This window comes from Hyla sarda, unplaced genomic scaffold (assembly GCF_029499605.1).
Source record: "Hyla sarda isolate aHylSar1 unplaced genomic scaffold, aHylSar1.hap1 scaffold_588, whole genome shotgun sequence".
Lineage (NCBI taxonomy): Eukaryota > Metazoa > Chordata > Amphibia > Anura > Hylidae > Hyla > Hyla sarda.
The window spans coordinates 184543-207536 of record NW_026610601.1 but is presented as its reverse complement, the minus strand read 5'-3'; the positions used below and the strand labels follow the sequence as shown (position 1 = coordinate 207536).

At 44.9% G+C, this 22994-nt stretch overlaps 8 non-coding genes across 8 annotated transcripts; all 8 read right to left on the bottom strand.

Annotated features, from left to right (window-relative positions):
* Positions 1 to 6496: 6496 nt before the first annotated feature.
* Positions 6497 to 6687, bottom strand: LOC130340311 (U2 spliceosomal RNA). Its single transcript, XR_008880459.1, has one exon. It is a non-coding gene; the product is annotated as a U2 spliceosomal RNA (small nuclear RNA).
* A 2094-nt stretch (positions 6688 to 8781) lies between these two features.
* Positions 8782 to 8972, bottom strand: LOC130340309 (U2 spliceosomal RNA). The gene has a single exon (XR_008880458.1). It is a non-coding gene; the product is annotated as a U2 spliceosomal RNA (small nuclear RNA).
* A 2092-nt stretch (positions 8973 to 11064) lies between these two features.
* Positions 11065 to 11255, bottom strand: LOC130340315 (U2 spliceosomal RNA). The gene has a single exon (XR_008880463.1). It is a non-coding gene; the product is annotated as a U2 spliceosomal RNA (small nuclear RNA).
* A 2094-nt stretch (positions 11256 to 13349) lies between these two features.
* LOC130340314 (U2 spliceosomal RNA) lies at positions 13350 to 13540 on the bottom strand. The gene has a single exon (XR_008880462.1). It is a non-coding gene; the product is annotated as a U2 spliceosomal RNA (small nuclear RNA).
* A 2090-nt stretch (positions 13541 to 15630) lies between these two features.
* LOC130340308 (U2 spliceosomal RNA) lies at positions 15631 to 15821 on the bottom strand. The gene has a single exon (XR_008880457.1). It is a non-coding gene; the product is annotated as a U2 spliceosomal RNA (small nuclear RNA).
* Positions 15822 to 17903: 2082 nt separating this feature from the next.
* Positions 17904 to 18094, bottom strand: LOC130340361 (U2 spliceosomal RNA). The gene has a single exon (XR_008880500.1). It is a non-coding gene; the product is annotated as a U2 spliceosomal RNA (small nuclear RNA).
* Positions 18095 to 20180: 2086 nt separating this feature from the next.
* LOC130340307 (U2 spliceosomal RNA) lies at positions 20181 to 20371 on the bottom strand. Its single transcript, XR_008880456.1, has one exon. It is a non-coding gene; the product is annotated as a U2 spliceosomal RNA (small nuclear RNA).
* A 2092-nt stretch (positions 20372 to 22463) lies between these two features.
* On the bottom strand, positions 22464 to 22654 carry LOC130340306 (U2 spliceosomal RNA). The gene has a single exon (XR_008880455.1). It is a non-coding gene; the product is annotated as a U2 spliceosomal RNA (small nuclear RNA).
* Positions 22655 to 22994: the final 340 nt, after the last annotated feature.

Below are 22994 nucleotides of genomic sequence, written 5' to 3'. Positions count from 1 at the left end.
AACTCTCTCACTGGCAACACCCCATGCAAACTTTGCCATACAATCTCCTTTTGCTTATTAGACATACCATCCATCCTCACTTTCTTCCAAACTTTTTCCACATCCGCTCCTCTCACAGAATTAATATTACATACAACCTCTTTACTCTCAATCATTTTCATCACCAAACGTTTATTCTTCAAAACACTCACCTCTTCTTCTATCAACTCAAATTTCTCCAAAAACCTCACAACCCACTCATACCATTTAGGAACCTCAAAAGCAATAGGCCTATTCAAATCCCTCTCACACCACTTCAACCTGACAAAAAATCTACCAGCCAGAAATCTTGTCATACAGGACACCTTTCTATCACTCCCAATAATAGCTAAAATAAAAACTAAAATATTCACTCCAAAGTACACCTCCAAATTTGGAAAACTCATACCACCCTTCTTCCAATTTTTCACCACTATTTCTCTCCTCAACCTCTCAACTTTAGAACCCCAAAAAAAGACAAACAGAACCCTGTTCAAGCTCCTCAAACCCATATAATGGGGAGGAAAAATCATAGCAACATACAGAAAAATTGGTAACACAACACTTTTAATAACTACAATCTTCCCAATGAAGGAAAGACTTCTCAAACTCCAATAATTTAGACGCAACTCCACCTTCTTTTTCGCCTCCTCCCAACTCTCTTTCCCATCCAAATCGTCACTAAACTTAATCCCCAACACTTTAATAGACCCCTCCACAACATTCACCCCAACATCTCTACTTAATCTACTCTCACCAAAACACTTACATTCACTCTTTAACCAATTAACCTTAAAAGCAGATGCACCACAAAAAATAGACACTAAAAGTTTCACCCTCCTCACAGCGGACTCAGAATCACACAGGACACATACATCATCCATATAAGCATTAACTTTAAACTCCCTTCCATCACTACCAGGAATGCGTACACCTCTCACTATCTTATCCCTCCTAATCATACATACCAGAGGCTCAATAGCACATATAAATGCCACTGGTGATAAAGGACACCCCTGCCTAACCCCTGAGAACACATTCACTCTTCTCCCCACACATCCATTAACAAGCATCCTACTATATATTTTATCATACAAACTCCTAACTCTCCACACAAAGTCACTCGGAAAACCCATACGCAACAACACCCTGAACAAGAAACTATGAGACAGCCTATCATACGCTTTTTCAAAATCTAATGACAACAAACACACATCTTGCTTCCTACTCTTACAATCCCACAAACAATCTCTCAACAAACACAAACTCTCCTGTATACGACGTCCAGGCACAGCACAAAACTGATCATCACCCACCACGCTTTCAACAACATCTCTCATCCGATTGGCAATAATTTTCGCATAGATCTTATAATCACAATTAAGTAATGTAATTGGACGCCAATTCTTTAAACTTTTTAAATCCCCTTTTTTCGGAATCAGCACAACCACACCCCCACGCATACTCTCCGCAACCTCCATATTCTCCCACATAAACTGACACACTTCAACTACATCCTTCCCCACCACATTCCATAACAACCGATAAAATTCCACAGGCAAACCATCCTCACCTGGAGTCTTATTTGCTGACATTTTCTGCACTACATCCCAAACTTCCTCACTTGATATACCACGCATAACAAAAGCCTGCTCAGCCTCTCCAAGTTTCCTTTCCAACACACTCAATACCTCATTCTCCAAATTCTCATCCCTCCACTTCTCTCCATACAATTCTTCATAAAAAACTGCAACTTCCTCACTCACACCATCACCAGACACAACACTACCATCCTCTTTCACAATCACATCAATAACCGGCTTTTTTGAAAAAACTTTTTTGAAAAAATAACGTGAACATTTTTCATCATGTTCCCTCTTATCTAATTTAGCTCTATACATAATACTCCTCCCTTTCTCCAACACAAACTCATTAATGTCCCTTTTAACACTCACAATTTCATTCTGAACATCCACACCACAGTCTCTCAATCTATACAAAAAGGATAGACGGGCATTTAACTTAACATATTGTTCCCTCTTAATAGCAGCAATTTTATAACCAAAAGACCTAAAAAAGGATTTTGTTTTCTTTTTAACCCATTCCCACCACAAAATAATGTTATCAAACTCACTTTTCCTTTCACGCCATTTTTTATATATGCATTCATACTGGTCTCTCACATCCACACTATCTAAATGTTTAATATTCATCTTCCACAAACCTCTCCCATACACAGCATTCTGACCCACATCAATCTCACACAGCAAAGACTCATGGTCCGAATAACAAACAGACCTCTGTCTGTAACTTAATGCATTAACATTCTCAGACAAAAAACAATAATCTAACTTAGAGTGAACATTCCCCCTATCTGCATGATAAGTGCATAAATTAGGACTAACTTTGCATAAATCCTGAATATCTTTAAACCTAAAATCTGAAACTAACTCAAATAATTTTCTTCCTGATATATCAAATGCTTTCTTACATAAGTCCACATTCATATCTCCAACTAAAATAATAGGTATTTTACCTTGAACATAAAATTTTAATTTCTCAAACAAATTTTTTCTTTCATTTTTGCATGCAGAAGCATACACATTTATAACACGAAACATAATACCTTTATAACATAAATTAACAGAAATACACCTACCAGGCTCAATAACTAAATAACTTTCAACAGAAATTTCAGGTGATTTAATTAAAACACCCACACCATCATTCTTATTCACTGAACTCCCAGACCACACACACCGACCATACACCCATTCATCCTGACTTACTGCGAACTCAATACCACATTCCTGCAAACAGAAAATTGAAGCATTCTCTTGTGCTAAAAAACTTAAAATAGCAGCTCTCCTAGCCTTATTTTTAAATACTCTCACATTTTGAGAACAAATAATAATGCTCATAACTATATACAAACACAAAGCAGGTATAACATAACCATTAGAAAATAGGTGATTCACTACCTGATATCATTTGCATATCAAGTCCCGGCAAACCTATTGAGAACACATAGTAAAACACAAAGCAGGTATAACAAAGTCATTAGAAAACAGGTGCTTCACCACCTGATAACATTTCATATCAAGTCCCGGCATATCTATTCACCACTTTCAGCAGTCTCCATAATGTCCGTTTCCAGCACTTCAAATGTGTTCCTGGTTTCTGGCGCCAAATTCGTACTCTCCTCACCACGTCTTTTTTTGGCGGACTTCCCACCATGCACCAGCTTGAAGCCATCATTATTTTCATCCTGGACATTATGTTTCCCACCACCCTCCCTGTTACACAAACTAGTCTCTCCAGAGGACTGAAACTCCTCTATGTTAGCAGGATCAGAGGGATGAACAGATTCAGCTGTGTGAACAGGGCTCTGCACTCCCTCAATCACCTCCTCCAGCTTCCTAAAGGCATCAGCCACAGCAACTTGTACATCCACAGGTTTCTGAGGAATAACTTTCAGTTTTTGAGGGGCCAACTTCCTCACAATTTCCGCCCCTCTTGCAGCACTTGCATAGCTTGGTCTTTTTGTACCAGGACAGTCTTTATAAACATGCCCTTCCTCACGGCACAGGTCACATTTTTTTGTGTTGGGGCAACTCCCCGCATGGTGACCAGTACCATTACAGTTCCGGCACACCTGTCCCTTAAGGCAGCTCTCTTTCACGTGGCCAAAAGAAAAACAATTGCGGCAATAATAAGGCTGTCCAGCATAGGATAAATATCCCCTATGTCCAGCAACTGAAAAACTAGCTGGGGGATGTTTAAAGCCACCAACACAACTGGGATCCACTTTCAGTTTCACAACAAATTTATATTTGCAATTAAAGATTCCCAGTACATTGGTCTGTTTTTCACCTCCACGCACAGAGTCACAATATTGGCGCAGAAAACTTTCAATTATAGCCACATCCGTGAAAGGGTTATAAACATGCACAAGGACAGTTTTTTCTTGAAACCCAAACAAAGGAGTAATCTTCACTCCCTCCATCATGGGGTCCTTGCTGAAATTTCTCAAACGTTCATAAACATCAAGGCACCTACCTTCCTGCTCAAAGGTGACCTCATAAGAACCCTTGCGAGGAGCCTCATTAACGCTGAATATTTCTGACTTGTCCACTCCAAGCTTCAGCATGATGATGTCCCGAACCAGGTAAACAACATTGTTCTTCACAGCACTTCCGGGATCCACCTCCAAACGAATGGTATTCTTCAGACCAGCCATCTCTCCAGGCAGAACTGTCGGCACGAAACCACAGAAAGAGAATCCCTTCCAGCAAACTGGGTAAACCCAGAGATCGCACCCTCAGGCGAGACCAAGGCAACTGCACTTGATCTTAGCCAAAAGGCCGAGAAGCGATAACCGTGAAAGGGGCGGGCCCAACAAGGTGCCCTTCATGGGCACTATCACTGCTTGCTGTCAGGGAGGCTGCCAGACAATTTTCCATGCACACTCTGGGCTGGGGGGCAGTCAACCACCAGTACACACAGCAGAACCTAAACCCATACCATTATTGCTAAGCAGCAAGACAGGGGCCCATTGCACTCCCACGGGGCCTTTTTAAATGCAATCCATAACCCGGATTTGCCAGGAACCCTTCTTACTCCTCCTACTTGCATGTGACACTGGGCTTAGGATCTGCATAGGAAACACACACACAAGCACACACCTACCTTTGTTGCCTGCAGATGCCTCCTTGGCTGTCCCCAAACGGTATCAAACCAACACCCACGGGAAGCTGTAAGCATAGAGGACATGCCTGCACCCCATTGGACTTACCTGTGTGGGTTAAATCCGGGTTATTTGACAACCTATGGCGGTGATGGTTCTGCTCAGGCAGAGCAGTGCTGATGCTCCTCATAAAGCTGTCGCTGCTGTGAAGGTTCTAGGTGACATCACAAATCCCTATGGTTACATACACAACAAAGCTGGGTTGTTGTTGTTTACACTCTGCAAGGCCTGTGGAAGTGAGTGACATCATAGCACTGTAGTTCTGAGGGTTCTAGATGGATGCAACAATCTCCTGTTGCTTCTATGAAGGCCATAATAGACGACATCACCAAACAGCTCCATAGTCACATACACAGCAAAGGAGAGATGTTGTTTACACCTAGTGATGTCAGTGGTATTGAGTGACATCACAGCACAGTGCTAAGGCTCCTGGGCCTGGACACAGCAGCGGCTGCAATATCTCAACGGAGAATACGTTTATATATATGTGTGTGTGTGCGCGTATATATATATATATATATATATATATATATATATATATATATATATATATATATTTCTCCGCCGAAATCACTTTTAAACCCATTTCCACCTTTTTTTCCCTTCTCTTCCTCTTACTTTTTTTTCACGTTTTTTTACGTTTTTCTCCTTTTCGCCTCTTTTCTGGGCGTATTATTCTTCTTTTTCTTCTTTTTTTTCGTCTAATGCATACCCCATCAGTGCAGCAATGCTTATTCAATACCGCCAGCAGATGGAGACACTGGGGAATAATTTTCTAAGGATTTATACTGATTTTTCCTGTCTGAATTTGTCGCACAGAAAGTTGCAGGCCAAATATGTGTGACATTTCTGCGACTTTAGCTTCTAGAGCATTTTTACAACATTATACATAGGTGCTGAATACATAAAAAGCGACTGTTCAGCGACAGACAAGTCGCATCGGCTGAAAGTAGGCCAGAATGTCAGTCCATGTTGGAGCAGGTTTAGATACAGTCTAAAGTATAGATCTCAAAGTCTGTGCACAGAATTTAGCAAGGGCCTCGCACCTTCTGATGCATCAGGTAGGTGCACAATAGCATAGCCTAACCCTCTGTACTTTGGTCTATATTGATGCGGGACATAGACAGCCAGCTGATGACCAATCCATTAGTGCAATGGATGGCTGGAAGCATTTGTCTTTGCCTTTGCAATACCACAGAAGCAATGCATGGTCAATGTACAGCAATGACACACCTGTGTGAACAGCCAGGAGACCCCCCCCCCCCCCCATGTTATGTTACATAGTTACATAGTTAGTACGGTCGAAAAAAGACATATGTCCATCAAGTTCAACCAGGGAATTAAGGGGTAGGGGTGTGGCGCGATATTGGGGAAGGGATGAGATTTTATATTTCTTCATAAGCATTAATCTTATTTTGTCAATTAGGAACATTCAGCACCCACCCGCTATCAAGGCAGCTGCCTATCATGTCATGCCCTACCTGCACAGGTGTGCTGGCTACTCAAATGATCCAATTAAGGAGGCCATTTAGTCAGCAGCAGCAGAAGTCCTGTGCCTGGACGCTCCAACAGCGGCCAGACACAAGCAGAAGCAGAAGCAGCAGAAGCAGCAGCAGCACCACCTTTTGTTTTTTGGCTGCAGCAGCAGCAAGGCCCACAGGGCTGGCTAGCTGGCTAGCCAGCAAGCAGGTAGCAATGAAAGTAGGAATCTTTCTTTTTAACCCTGTAAGGGGGTGGTGCACTGTACCCGAAGATACTGCCATATCGGGTCAATGCATAGGGCGACGGAAGCAAGCTTCGAAATCGGCCCCCGTTCTCAAAAATCCATTTAATATATGGTCCCCAGATAGGGGACGTATCAGATATTAAACTGATAAGAACAGATACTACACTTGATCTTAGCCAAAAGGCCGAGAAGCGATAACCGTGAAAGGGGCGGGCCCAACAAGGTGCCCTTCATGGGCACTATCACTGCTTGCTGTCAGGGAGGCTGCCAGACAATTTTCCATGCACACTCTGGGCTGGGGGGCAGTCAACCACCAGTACACACAGCAGAACCTAAACCCATACCATTATTGCTAAGCAGCAAGACAGGGGCCCATTGCACTCCCACGGGGCCTTTTTAAATGCAATCCATAACCCGGATTTGCCAGGAACCCTTCTTACTCCTCCTACTTGCATGTGACACTGGGCTTAGGATCTGCATAGGAAACACACACACAAGCACACACCTACCTTTGTTGCCTGCAGATGCCTCCTTGGCTGTCCCCAAACGGTATCAAACCAACACCCACGGGAAGCTGTAAGCATAGAGGACATGCCTGCACCCCATTGGACTTACCTGTGTGGGTTAAATCCGGGTTATTTGACAACCTATGGCGGTGATGGTTCTGCTCAGGCAGAGCAGTGCTGATGCTCCTCATAAAGCTGTCGCTGCTGTGAAGGTTCTAGGTGACATCACAAATCCCTATGGTTACATACACAACAAAGCTGGGTTGTTGTTGTTTACACTCTGCAAGGCCTGTGGAAGTGAGTGACATCATAGCACTGTAGTTCTGAGGGTTCTAGATGGATGCAACAATCTCCTGTTGCTTCTATGAAGGCCATAATAGACGACATCACCAAACAGCTCCATAGTCACATACACAGCAAAGGAGAGATGTTGTTTACACCTAGTGATGTCAGTGGTATTGAGTGACATCACAGCACAGTGCTAAGGCTCCTGGGCCTGGACACAGCAGCGGCTGCAATATCTCAACGGAGAATACGTTTATATCTATGTGTGTGTGTGCGCGTATATATATATATATATATATATATATATATATATATATATATATATATTTCTCCGCCGAAATCACTTTTAAACCCATTTCCACCTTTTTTTCCCTTCTCTTCCTCTTACTTTTTTTTCACGTTTTTTTACGTTTTTCTCCTTTTCGCCTCTTTTCTGGGCGTATTATTCTTCTTTTTCTTCTTTTTTTTCGTCTAATGCATACCCCATCAGTGCAGCAATGCTTATTCAATACCGCCAGCAGATGGAGACACTGGGGGATAATTTTCTAAGGATTTATACTGATTTTTCCTGTCTGAATTTGTCCGCACAGAAAGTTGCAGGCCAAATATGTGTGACATTTCTGCGACTTTAGCTTCTAGAGCATTTTTACAACATTATACATAGGTGCTGAATACATAAAAAGCGACTGTTCAGCGACAGACAAGTCGCATCGGCTGAAAGTAGGCCAGAATGTCAGTCCATGTTGGAGCAGGTTTAGATACAGTCTAAAGTATAGATCTCAAAGTCTGTGCACAGAATTTAGCAAGGGCCTCGCACCTTCTGATGCATCAGGTAGGTGCACAATAGCATAGCCTAACCCTCTGTACTTTGGTCTATATTGATGCGGGACATAGACAGCCAGCTGATGACCAATCCATTAGTGCAATGGATGGCTGGAAGCATTTGTCTTTGCCTTTGCAATACCACAGAAGCAATGCATGGTCAATGTACAGCAATGACACACCTGTGTGAACAGCCAGGAGACCCCCCCCCCCCATGTTATGTTACATAGTTACATAGTTAGTACGGTCGAAAAAAGACATATGTCCATCAAGTTCAACCAGGGAATTAAGGGGTAGGGGTGTGGCGCGATATTGGGGAAGGGATGAGATTTTATATTTCTTCATAAGCATTAATCTTATTTTGTCAATTAGGAACATTCAGCACCCACCCGCTATCAAGGCAGCTGCCTATCATGTCATGCCCTACCTGCACAGGTGTGCTGGCTACTCAAATGATCCAATTAAGGAGGCCATTTAGTCAGCAGCAGCAGAAGTCCTGTGCCTGGACGCTCCAACAGCGGCCAGACACAAGCAGAAGCAGAAGCAGCAGAAGCAGCAGCAGCACCACCTTTTGTTTTTTGGCTGCAGCAGCAGCAAGGCCCACAGGGCTGGCTAGCTGGCTAGCCAGCAAGCAGGTAGCAATGAAAGTAGGAATCTTTCTTTTTAACCCTGTAAGGGGGTGGTGCACTGTACCCGAAGATACTGCCATATCGGGTCAATGCATAGGGCGACGGAAGCAAGCTTCGAAATCGGCCCCCGTTCTCAAAAATCCATTTAATATATGGTCCCCAGATAGGGGACGTATCAGATATTAAACTGATAAGAACAGATACTACACTTGATCTTAGCCAAAAGGCCGAGAAGCGATAACCGTGAAAGGGGCGGGCCCAACAAGGTGCCCTTCATGGGCACTATCACTGCTTGCTGTCAGGGAGGCTGCCAGACAATTTTCCATGCACACTCTGGGCTGGGGGGCAGTCAACCACCAGTACACACAGCAGAACCTAAACCCATACCATTATTGCTAAGCAGCAAGACAGGGGCCCATTGCACTCCCACGGGGCCTTTTTAAATGCAATCCATAACCCGGATTTGCCAGGAACCCTTCTTACTCCTCCTACTTGCATGTGACACTGGGCTTAGGATCTGCATAGGAAACACACACACAAGCACACACCTACCTTTGTTGCCTGCAGATGCCTCCTTGGCTGTCCCCAAACGGTATCAAACCAACACCCACGGGAAGCTGTAAGCATAGAGGACATGCCTGCACCCCATTGGACTTACCTGTGTGGGTTAAATCCGGGTTATTTGACAACCTATGGCGGTGATGGTTCTGCTCAGGCAGAGCAGTGCTGATGCTCCTCATAAAGCTGTCGCTGCTGTGAAGGTTCTAGGTGACATCACAAATCCCTATGGTTACATACACAACAAAGCTGGGTTGTTGTTGTTTACACTCTGCAAGGCCTGTGGAAGTGAGTGACATCATAGCACTGTAGTTCTGAGGGTTCTAGATGGATGCAACAATCTCCTGTTGCTTCTATGAAGGCCATAATAGACGACATCACCAAACAGCTCCATAGTCACATACACAGCAAAGGAGAGATGTTGTTTACACCTAGTGATGTCAGTGGTATTGAGTGACATCACAGCACAGTGCTAAGGCTCCTGGGCCTGGACACAGCAGCGGCTGCAATATCTCAACGGAGAATACGTTTATATATATGTGTGTGTGTGCGCGTATATATATATATATATATATATAAATATATATATATATATATATATATATTTCTCCGCCGAAATCACTTTTAAACCCATTTCCACCTTTTTTTCCCTTCTCTTCCTCTTACTTTTTTTTCACGTTTTTTTACGTTTTTCTCCTTTTCGCCTCTTTTCTGGGCGTATTATTCTTCTTTTTCTTCTTTTTTTTCGTCTAATGCATACCCCATCAGTGCAGCAATGCTTATTCAATACCGCCAGCAGATGGAGACACTGGGGGATAATTTTCTAAGGATTTATACTGATTTTTCCTGTCTGAATTTGTCGCACAGAAAGTTGCAGGCCAAATATGTGTGACATTTCTGCGACTTTAGCTTCTAGAGCATTTTTACAACATTATACATAGGTGCTGAATACATAAAAAGCGACTGTTCAGCGACAGACAAGTCGCATCGGCTGAAAGTAGGCCAGAATGTCAGTCCATGTTGGAGCAGGTTTAGATACAGTCTAAAGCATAGATCTCAAAGTCTGTGCACAGAATTTAGCAAGGGCCTCGCACCTTCTGATGCATCAGGTAGGTGCACAATAGCATAGCCTAACCCTCTGTACTTTGGTCTATATTGATGCGGGACATAGACAGCCAGCTGATGACCAATCCATTAGTGCAATGGATGGCTGGAAGCATTTGTCTTTGCCTTTGCAATACCACAGAAGCAATGCATGGTCAATGTACAGCAATGACACACCTGTGTGAACAGCCAGGAGACCCCCCCCCCCCATGTTATGTTACATAGTTACATAGTTAGTACGGTCGAAAAAAGACATATGTCCATCAAGTTCAACCAGGGAATTAAGGGGTAGGGGTGTGGCGCGATATTGGGGAAGGGATGAGATTTTATATTTCTTCATAAGCATTAATCTTATTTTGTCAATTAGGAACATTCAGCACCCACCCGCTATCAAGGCAGCTGCCTATCATGTCATGCCCTACCTGCACAGGTGTGCTGGCTACTCAAATGATCCAATTAAGGAGGCCATTTAGTCAGCAGCAGCAGAAGTCCTGTGCCTGGACGCTCCAACAGCGGCCAGACACAAGCAGAAGCAGAAGCAGCAGCAGCACCACCTTTTGTTTTTTGGCTGCAGCAGCAGCAGCAGCAAGGCCCACAGGGCTGGCTAGCTGGCTAGCCAGCAAGCAGGTAGCAATGAAAGTAGGAATCTTTCTTTTTAACCCTGTAAGGGGGTGGTGCACTGTACCCGAAGATACTGCCATATCGGGTCAATGCATAGAGCGACGGAAGCAAGCTTCGAAATCGGCCCCCGTTCTCAAAAATCCATTTAATATATGGTCCCCAGATAGGGGACGTATCAGATATTAAACTGATAAGAACAGATACTACACTTGATCTTAGCCAAAAGGCCGAGAAGCGATAACCGTGAAAGGGGCGGGCCCAACAAGGTCCCCTTCATGGGCACTATCACTGCTTGCTGTCAGGGAGGCTGCCAGACAATTTTCCATGCACACTCTGGGCTGGGGGGCAGTCAACCACCAGTACACACAGCAGAACCTAAACCCATACCATTATTGCTAAGCAGCAAGACAGGGGCCCATTGCACTCCCACGGGGCCTTTTTAAATGCAATCCATAACCCGGATTTGCCAGGAACCCTTCTTACTCCTCCTACTTGCATGTGACACTGGGCTTAGGATCTGCATAGGAAACACACACACAAGCACACACCTACCTTTGTTGCCTGCAGATGCCTCCTTGGCTGTCCCCAAACGGTATCAAACCAACACCCACGGGAAGCTGTAAGCATAGAGGACATGCCTGCACCCCATTGGACTTACCTGTGTGGGTTAAACCCGGGTTATTTGACAACCTATGGCGGTGATGGTTCTGCTCAGGCAGAGCAGTGCTGATGCTCCTCATAAAGCTGTCGCTGCTGTGAAGGTTCTAGGTGACATCACAAATCCCTATGGTTACATACACAACAAAGCTGGGTTGTTGTTGTTTACACTCTGCAAGGCCTGTGGAAGTGAGTGACATCATAGCACTGTAGTTCTGAGGGTTCTAGATGGATGCAACAATCTCCTGTTGCTTCTATGAAGGCCATAATAGACGACATCACCAAACAGCTCCATAGTCACATACACAGCAAAGGAGAGATGTTGTTTACACCTAGTGATGTCAGTGGTATTGAGTGACATCACAGCACAGTGCTAAGGCTCCTGGGCCTGGACACAGCAGCGGCTGCAATATCTCAACGGAGAATACGTTTATATATATGTGTGTGTGTGCGCGTATATATATATATATATATATATATATATATATATATATATATATATATATTTCTCCGCCGAAATCACTTTTAAACCCATTTCCACCTTTTTTTCCCTTCTCTTCCTCTTACTTTTTTTTCACGTTTTTTTACGTTTTTCTCCTTTTCGCCTCTTTTCTGGGCGTATTATTCTTCTTTTTCTTCTTTTTTTTCGTCTAATGCATACCCCATCAGTGCAGCAATGCTTATTCAATACCGCCAGCAGATGGAGACACTGGGGGATAATTTTCTAAGGATTTATACTGATTTTTCCTGTCTGAATTTGTCGCACAGAAAGTTGCAGGCCAAATATGTGTGACATTTCTGCGACTTTAGCTTCTAGAGCATTTTTACAACATTATACATAGGTGCTGAATACATAAAAAGCGACTGTTCAGCGACAGACAAGTCGCATCGGCTGAAAGTAGGCCAGAATGTCAGTCCATGTTGGAGCAGGTTTAGATACAGTCTAAAGCATAGATCTCAAAGTCTGTGCACAGAATTTAGCAAGGGCCTCGCACCTTCTGATGCATCAGGTAGGTGCACAATAGCATAGCCTAACCCTCTGTACTTTGGTCTATATTGATGCGGGACATAGACAGCCAGCTGATGACCAATCCATTAGTGCAATGGATGGCTGGAAGCATTTGTCTTTGCCTTTGCAATACCACAGAAGCAATGCATGGTCAATGTACAGCAATGACACACCTGTGTGAACAGCCAGGAGACCCCCCCCCCCCCCATGTTATGTTACATAGTTACATAGTTAGTACGGTCGAAAAAAGACATATGTCCATCAAGTTCAACCAGGGAATTAAGGGGTAGGGGTGTGGCGCGATATTGGGGAAGGGATGAGATTTTATATTTCTTCATAAGCATTAATCTTATTTTGTCAATTAGGAACATTCAGCACCCACCCGCTATCAAGGCAGCTGCCTATCATGTCATGCCCTACCTGCACAGGTGTGCTGGCTACTCAAATGATCCAATTAAGGAGGCCATTTAGTCAGCAGCAGCAGAAGTCCTGTGCCTGGACGCTCCAACAGCGGCCAGACACAAGCAGAAGCAGAAGCAGCAGCAGCACCACCTTTTGTTTTTTGGCTGCAGCAGCAGCAGCAGCAAGGCCCACAGGGCTGGCTAGCTGGCTAGCCAGCAAGCAGGTAGCAATGAAAGTAGGAATCTTTCTTTTTAACCCTGTAAGGGGGTGGTACACTGTACCCGAAGATACTGCCATATCGGGTCAATGCATAGGGCGACGGAAGCAAGCTTCGAAATCGGCCCCCGTTCTCAAAAATCCATTTAATATATGGTCCCCAGATAGGGGACGTATCAGATATTAAACTGATAAGAACAGATACTACACTTGATCTTAGCCAAAAGGCCGAGAAGCGATAACCGTGAAAGGGGCGGGCCCAACAAGGTCCCCTTCATGGGCACTATCACTGCTTGCTGTCAGGGAGGCTGCCAGACAATTTTCCATGCACACTCTGGGCTGGGGGGCAGTCAACCACCAGTACACACAGCAGAACCTAAACCCATACCATTATTGCTAAGCAGCAAGACAGGGGCCCATTGCACTCCCACGGGGCCTTTTTAAATGCAATCCATAACCCGGATTTGCCAGGAACCCTTCTTACTCCTCCTACTTGCATGTGACACTGGGCTTAGGATCTGCATAGGAAACACACACACAAGCACACACCTACCTTTGTTGCCTGCAGATGCCTCCTTGGCTGTCCCCAAACGGTATCAAACCAACACCCACGGGAAGCTGTAAGCATAGAGGACATGCCTGCACCCCATTGGACTTACCTGTGTGGGTTAAACCCGGGTTATTTGACAACCTATGGCGGTGATGGTTCTGCTCAGGCAGAGCAGTGCTGATGCTCCTCATAAAGCTGTCGCTGCTGTGAAGGTTCTAGGTGACATCACAAATCCCTATGGTTACATACACAACAAAGCTGGGTTGTTGTTGTTTACACTCTGCAAGGCCTGTGGAAGTGAGTGACATCATAGCACTGTAGTTCTGAGGGTTCTAGATGGATGCAACAATCTCCTGTTGCTTCTATGAAGGCCATAATAGACGACATCACCAAACAGCTCCATAGTCACATACACAGCAAAGGAGAGATGTTGTTTACACCTAGTGATGTCAGTGGTATTGAGTGACATCACAGCACAGTGCTAAGGCTCCTGGGCCTGGACACAGCAGCGGCTGCAATATCTCAACGGAGAATACGTTTATATATATATGTGTGTGTGTGCGCGTATATATATATATATATATATATATATATATATATATATATATATATTTCTCCGCCGAAATCACTTTTAAACCCATTTCCACCTTTTTTTCCCTTCTCTTCCTCTTACTTTTTTTTCACGTTTTTTTACGTTTTTCTCCTTTTCGCCTCTTTTCTGGGCGTATTATTCTTCTTTTTCTTCTTTTTTTTCGTCTAATGCATACCCCATCAGTGCAGCAATGCTTATTCAATACCGCCAGCAGATGGAGACACTGGGGGATAATTTTCTAAGGATTTATACTGATTTTTCCTGTCTGAATTTGTCGCACAGAAAGTTGCAGGCCAAATATGTGTGACATTTCTGCGACTTTAGCTTCTAGAGCATTTTTACAACATTATACATAGGTGCTGAATACATAAAAAGCGACTGTTCAGCGACAGACAAGTCGCATCGGCTGAAAGTAGGCCAGAATGTCAGTCCATGTTGGAGCAGGTTTAGATACAGTCTAAAGCATAGATCTCAAAGTCTGTGCACAGAATTTAGCAAGGGCCTCGCACCTTCTGATGCATCAGGTAGGTGCACAATAGCATAGCCTAACCTTCTGTACTTTGGTCTATATTGATGCGGGACATAGACAGCCAGCTGATGACCAATCCATTAGTGCAATGGATGGCTGGAAGCATTTGTCTTTGCCTTTGCAATACCACAGAAGCAATGCATGGTCAATGTACAGCAATGACACACCTGTGTGAACAGCCAGGAGACCCCCCCCCCCCATGTTATGTTACATAGTTACATAGTTAGTACGGTCGAAAAAAGACATATGTCCATCAAGTTCAACCAGGGAATTAAGGGGTAGGGGTGTGGCGCGATATTGGGGAAGGGATGAGATTTTATATTTCTTCATAAGCATTAATCTTATTTTGTCAATTAGGAACATTCAGCACCCACCCGCTATCAAGGCAGCTGCCTATCATGTCATGCCCTACCTGCACAGGTGTGCTGGCTACTCAAATGATCCAATTAAGGAGGCCATTTAGTCAGCAGCAGCAGAAGTCCTGTGCCTGGACGCTCCAACAGCGGCCAGACACAAGCAGAAGCAGAAGCAGCAGCAGCACCACCTTTTGTTTTTTGGCTGCAGCAGCAGCAGCAGCAGGGCCCACAGGGCTGGCTAGCTGGCTAGCCAGCAAGCAGGTAGCAATGAAAGTAGGAATCTTTCTTTTTAACCCTGTAAGGGGGTGGTGCACTGTACCCGAAGATACTGCCATATCGGGTCAATGCATAGGGCGACGGAAGCAAGCTTCGAAATCGGCCCCCGTTCTCAAAAATCCATTTAATATATGGTCCCCAGATAGGGGACGTATCAGATATTAAACTGATAAGAACAGATACTACACTTGATCTTAGCCAAAAGGCCGAGAAGCGATAACCGTGAAAGGGGCGGGCCCAACAAGGTCCCCTTCATGGGCACTATCACTGCTTGCTGTCAGGGAGGCTGCCAGACAATTTTCCATGCACACTCTGGGCTGGGGGGCAGTCAACCACCAGTACACACAGCAGAACCTAAACCCATACCATTATTGCTAAGCAGCAAGACAGGGGCCCATTGCACTCCCACGGGGCCTTTTTAAATGCAATCCATAACCCGGATTTGCCAGGAACCCTTCTTACTCCTCCTACTTGCATGTGACACTGGGCTTAGGATCTGCATAGGAAACACACACACAAGCACACACCTACCTTTGTTGCCTGCAGATGCCTCCTTGGCTGTCCCCAAACGGTATCAAACCAACACCCACGGGAAGCTGTAAGCATAGAGGACATGCCTGCACCCCATTGGACTTACCTGTGTGGGTTAAACCCGGGTTATTTGACAACCTATGGCGGTGATGGTTCTGCTCAGGCAGAGCAGTGCTGATGCTCCTCATAAAGCTGTCGCTGCTGTGAAGGTTCTAGGTGACATCACAAATCCCTATGGTTACATACACAACAAAGCTGGGTTGTTGTTGTTTACACTCTGCAAGGCCTGTGGAAGTGAGTGACATCATAGCACTGTAGTTCTGAGGGTTCTAGATGGATGCAACAATCTCCTGTTGCTTCTATGAAGGCCATAATAGACGACATCACCAAACAGCTCCATAGTCACATACACAGCAAAGGAGAGATGTTGTTTACACCTAGTGATGTCAGTGGTATTGAGTGACATCACAGCACAGTGCTAAGGCTCCTGGGCCTGGACACAGCAGCGGCTGCAATATCTCAACGGAGAATACGTTTATATATATGTGTGTGTGTGCGCGTATATATATATATATATATATATATATATATATATATATATTTCTCCGCCGAAATCACTTTTAAACCCATTTCCACCTTTTTTTCCCTTCTCTTCCTCTTACTTTTTTTTCACGTTTTTTTACGTTTTTCTCCTTTTCGCCTCTTTTCTGGGCGTATTATTCTTCTTTTTCTTCTTTTTTTTCGTCTAATGCATACCCCATCAGTGCAGCAATGCTTATTCAATACCGCCAGCAGATGGAGACACTGGGGGATAATTTTCTAAGGATTTATACTGATTTTTCCTGTCTGAATTTGTCGCACAGAAAGTTGCAGGCCAAATATGTGTGACATTTCTGCGACTTTAGCTTCTAGAGCATTTTTACAACATTATACATAGGTGCTGAATACATAAAAAGCGACTGTTCAGCGACAGACAAGTCGCATCGGCTGAAAGTAGGCCAGAATGTCAGTCCATGTTGGAGCAGGTTTAGATACAGTCTAAAGCATAGATCTCAAAGTCTGTGCACAGAATTTAGCAAGGGCCTCGCACCTTCTGATGCATCAGGTAGGTGCACAATAGCATAGCCTAACCCTCTGTACTTTGGTCTATATTGATGCGGGACATAGACAGCCAGCTGATGACCAATCCATTAGTGCAATGGATGGCTGGAAGCATTTGTCTTTGCCTTTGCAATACCACAGAAGCAATGCATGGTCAATGTACAGCAATGACACACCTGTGTGAACAGCCAGGAGACCCCCCCCCCCCATGTTATGTTACATAGTTACATAGTTAGTACGGTCGAAAAAAGACATATGTCCATCAAGTTCAACCAGGGAATTAAGGGGTAGGGGTGTGGCGCGATATTGGGGAAGGGATGAGATTTTATATTTCTTCATAAGCATTAATCTTATTTTGTCAATTAGGAACATTCAGCACCCACCCGCTATCAAGGCAGCTGCCTATCATGTCATGCCCTACCTGCACAGGTGTGCTGGCTACTCAAATGATCCAATTAAGGAGGCCATTTAGTCAGCAGCAGCAGAAGTCCTGTGCCTGGACGCTCCAACAGCGGCCAGACACAAGCAGAAGCAGAAGCAGCAGCAGCACCACCTTTTGTTTTTTGGCTGCAGCAGCAGCAGCAGCAAGGCCCACAGGGCTGGCTAGCTGGCTAGCCAGCAAGCAGGTAGCAATGAAAGTAGGAATCTTTCTTTTTAACCCTGTAAGGGGGTGGTGCACTGTACCCGAAGATACTGCCATATCGGGTCAATGCATAGGGCGACGGAAGCAAGCTTCGAAATCGGCCCCCGTTCTCAAAAATCCATTTAATATATGGTCCCCAGATAGGGGACATATCAGATATTAAACTGATAAGAACAGATACTACACTTGATCTTAGCCAAAAGGCCGAGAAGCGATAACCGTGAAAGGGGCGGGCCCAACAAGGTCCCCTTCATGGGCACTATCACTGCTTGCTGTCAGGGAGGCTGCCAGACAATTTTCCATGCACACTCTGGGCTGGGGGGCAGTCAACCACCAGTACACACAGCAGAACCTAAACCCATACCATTATTGCTAAGCAGCAAGACAGGGGCCCATTGCACTCCCACGGGGCCTTTTTAAATGCAATCCATAACCCGGATTTGCCAGGAACCCTTCTTACTCCTCCTACTTGCATGTGACACTGGGCTTAGGATCTGCATAGGAAACACACACACAAGCACACACCTACCTTTGTTGCCTGCAGATGCCTCCTTGGCTGTCCCCAAACGGTATCAAACCAACACCCACGGGAAGCTGTAAGCATAGAGGACATGCCTGCACCCCATTGGACTTACCTGTGTGGGTTAAACCCGGGTTATTTGACAACCTATGGCGGTGATGGTTCTGCTCAGGCAGAGCAGTGCTGATGCTCCTCATAAAGCTGTCGCTGCTGTGAAGGTTCTAGGTGACATCACAAATCCCTATGGTTACATACACAACAAAGCTGGGTTGTTGTTGTTTACACTCTGCAAGGCCTGTGGAAGTGAGTGACATCATAGCACTGTAGTTCTGAGGGTTCTAGATGGATGCAACAATCTCCTGTTGCTTCTATGAAGGCCATAATAGACGACATCACCAAACAGCTCCATAGTCACATACACAGCAAAGGAGAGATGTTGTTTACACCTAGTGATGTCAGTGGTATTGAGTGACATCACAGCACAGTGCTAAGGCTCCTGGGCCTGGACACAGCAGCGGCTGCAATATCTCAACGGAGAATACGTTTATATATATGTGTGTGTGTGCGCGTATATATATATATATATATATATATATATATATATATATATATTTCTCCGCCGAAATCACTTTTAAACCCATTTCCACCTTTTTTTCCCTTCTCTTCCTCTTACTTTTTTTTCACGTTTTTTTACGTTTTTCTCCTTTTCGCCTCTTTTCTGGGCGTATTATTCTTCTTTTTCTTCTTTTTTTTCGTCTAATGCATACCCCATCAGTGCAGCAATGCTTATTCAATACCGCCAGCAGATGGAGACACTGGGGGATAATTTTCTAAGGATTTATACTGATTTTTCCTGTCTGAATTTGTCGCACAGAAAGTTGCAGGCCAAATATGTGTGACATTTCTGCGACTTTAGCTTCTAGAGCATTTTTACAACATTATACATAGGTGCTGAATACATAAAAAGCGACTGTTCAGCGACAGACAAGTCGCATCGGCTGAAAGTAGGCCAGAATGTCAGTCCATGTTGGAGCAGGTTTAGATACAGTCTAAAGCATAGATCTCAAAGTCTGTGCACAGAATTTAGCAAGGGCCTCGCACCTTCTGATGCATCAGGTAGGTGCACAATAGCATAGCCTAACCCTCTGTACTTTGGTCTATATTGATGCGGGACATAGACAGCCAGCTGATGACCAATCCATTAGTGCAATGGATGGCTGGAAGCATTTGTCTTTGCCTTTGCAATACCACAGAAGCAATGCATGGTCAATGTACAGCAATGACACACCTGTGTGAACAGCCAGGAGACCCCCCCCCCCCCCATGTTATGTTACATAGTTACATAGTTAGTACGGTCGAAAAAAGACATATGTCCATCAAGTTCAACCAGGGAATTAAGGGGTAGGGGTGTGGCGCGATATTGGGGAAGGGATGAGATTTTATATTTCTTCATAAGCATTAATCTTATTTTGTCAATTAGGAACATTCAGCACCCACCCGCTATCAAGGCAGCTGCCTATCATGTCATGCCCTACCTGCACAGGTGTGCTGGCTACTCAAATGATCCAATTAAGGAGGCCATTTAGTCAGCAGCAGCAGAAGTCCTGTGCCTGGACGCTCCAACAGCGGCCAGACACAAGCAGAAGCAGAAGCAGCAGCAGCACCACCTTTTGTTTTTTGGCTGCAGCAGCAGCAGCAGCAAGGCCCACAGGGCTGGCTAGCTGGCTAGCCAGCAAGCAGGTAGCAATGAAAGTAGGAATCTTTCTTTTTAACCCTGTAAGGGGGTGGTGCACTGTACCCGAAGATACTGCCATATCGGGTCAATGCATAGGGCGACGGAAGCAAGCTTCGAAATCGGCCCCCGTTCTCAAAAATCCATTTAATATATGGTCCCCAGATAGGGGACGTATCAGATATTAAACTGATAAGAACAGATACTACACTTGATCTTAGCCAAAAGGCCGAGAAGCGATAACCGTGAAAGGGGCGGGCCCAACAAGGTCCCCTTCATGGGCACTATCACTGCTTGCTGTCAGGGAGGCTGCCAGACAATTTTCCATGCACACACTTTGGGCTGGGGGGCAGTCAACCACCAGTACACACAGCAGAACCTAAACCCATACCATTATTGCTAAGCAGCAAGACAGGGGCCCATTGCACTCCCACGGGGCCTTTTTAAATGCAATCCATAACCCGGATTTGCCAGGAACCCTTCTTACTCCTCCTACTTGCATGTGACACTGGGCTTAGGATCTGCATAGGAAACACACACACAAGCACACACCTACCTTTGTTGCCTGCAGATGCCTCCTTGGCTGTCCCCAAACGGTATCAAACCAACACCCACGGGAAGCTGTAAGCATAGAGGACATGCCTGCACCCCATTGGACTTACCTGTGTGGGTTAAACCCGGGTTATTTGACAACCTATGGCGGTGATGGTTCTGCTCAGGCAGAGCAGTGCTGATGCTCCTCATAAAGCTGTCGCTGCTGTGAAGGTTCTAGGTGAAATCACAAATCCCTATGGTTACATACACAACAAAGCTGGGTTGTTGTTGTTTACACTCTGCAAGGCCTGTGGAAGTGAGTGACATCATAGCACTGTAGTTCTGAGGGTTCTAGATGGATGCAACAATCTCCTGTTGCTTCTATGAAGGCCATAATAGACGACATCACCAAACAGCTCCATAGTCACATACACAGCAAAGGAGAGATGTTGTTTACACCTAGTGATGTCAGTGGTATTGAGTGACATCACAGCACAGTGCTAAGGCTCCTGGGCCTGGACACAGCAGCGGCTGCAATATCTCAACGGAGAATACGTTTATATATATGTGTGTGTGTGCGCGTATATATATATATATATATATATATATATATATATATATATATATATATTTCTCCGCCGAAATCACTTTTAAACCCATTTCCACCTTTTTTTCCCTTCTCTTCCTCTTACTTTTTTTTCACGTTTTTTTACGTTTTTCTCCTTTTCGCCTCTTTTCTGGGCGTATTATTCTTCTTTTTCTTCTTTTTTTTCGTCTAATGCATACCCCATCAGTGCAGCAATGCTTATTCAATACCGCCAGCAGATGGAGACACTGGGGGATAATTTTCTAAGGATTTATACTGATTTTTCCTGTCTGAATTTGTCGCACAGAAAGTTGCAGGCCAAATATGTGTGACATTTCTGCGACTTTAGCTTCTAGAGCATTTTTACAACATTATACATAGGTGCTGAATACATAAAAAGCGACTGTTCAGCGACAGACAAGTCGCATCGGCTGAAAGTAGGCCAGAATGTCAGTCCATGTTGGAGCAGGTTTAGATACAGTCTAAAGCATAGATCTCAAAGTCTGTGCACAGAATTTAGCAAGGGCCTCGCACCTTCTGATGCATCAGGTAGGTGCACAATAGCATAGCCTAACCCTCTGTACTTTGGTCTATATTGATGCGGGACATAGACAGCCAGCTGATGACCAATCCATTAGTGCAATGGATGGCTGGAAGCATTTGTCTTTGCCTTTGCAATACCACAGAAGCAATGCATGGTCAATGTACAGCAATGACACACCTGTGTGAACAGCCAGGAGACCCCCCCCCCCCATGTTATGTTACATAGTTACATAGTTAGTACGGTCGAAAAAAGACATATGTCCATCAAGTTCAACCAGGGAATTAAGGGGTAGGGGTGTGGCGCGATATTGGGGAAGGGATGAGATTTTATATTTCTTCATAAGCATTAATCTTATTTTGTCAATTAGGAACATTCAGCACCCACCCGCTATCAAGGCAGCTGCCTATCATGTCATGCCCTACCTGCACAGGTGTGCTGGCTACTCAAATGATCCAATTAAGGAGGCCATTTAGTCAGCAGCAGCAGAAGTCCTGTGCCTGGACGCTCCAACAGCGGCCAGACACAAGCAGAAGCAGAAGCAGCAGCAGCACCACCTTTTGTTTTTTGGCTGCAGCAGCAGCAGCAGCAAGGCCCACAGGGCTGGCTAGCTGGCTAGCCAGCAAGCAGGTAGCAATGAAAGTAGGAATCTTTCTTTTTAACCCTGTAAGGGGGTGGTGCACTGTACCCGAAGATACTGCCATATCGGGTCAATGCATAGGGCGACGGAAGCAAGCTTCGAAATCGGCCCCCGTTCTCAAAAATCCATTTAATATATGGTCCCCAGATAGGGGACGTATCAGATATTAAACTGATAAGAACAGATACTACACTTGATCTTAGCCAAAAGGCCGAGAAGCGATAACCGTGAAAGGGGCGGGCCCAACAAGGTCCCCTTCATGGGCACTATCACTGCTTGCTGTCAGGGAGGCTGCCAGACAATTTTCCATGCACACTCTGGGCTGGGGGGCAGTCAACCACCAGTACACACAGCAGAACCTAAACCCATACCATTATTGCTAAGCAGCAAGACAGGGGCCCATTGCACTCCCACGGGGCCTTTTTAAATGCAATCCATAACCCGGATTTGCCAGGAACCCTTCTTACTCCTCCTACTTGCATGTGACACTGGGCTTAGGATCTGCATAGGAAACACACACACAAGCACACACCTACCTTTGTTGCCTGCAGATGCCTCCTTGG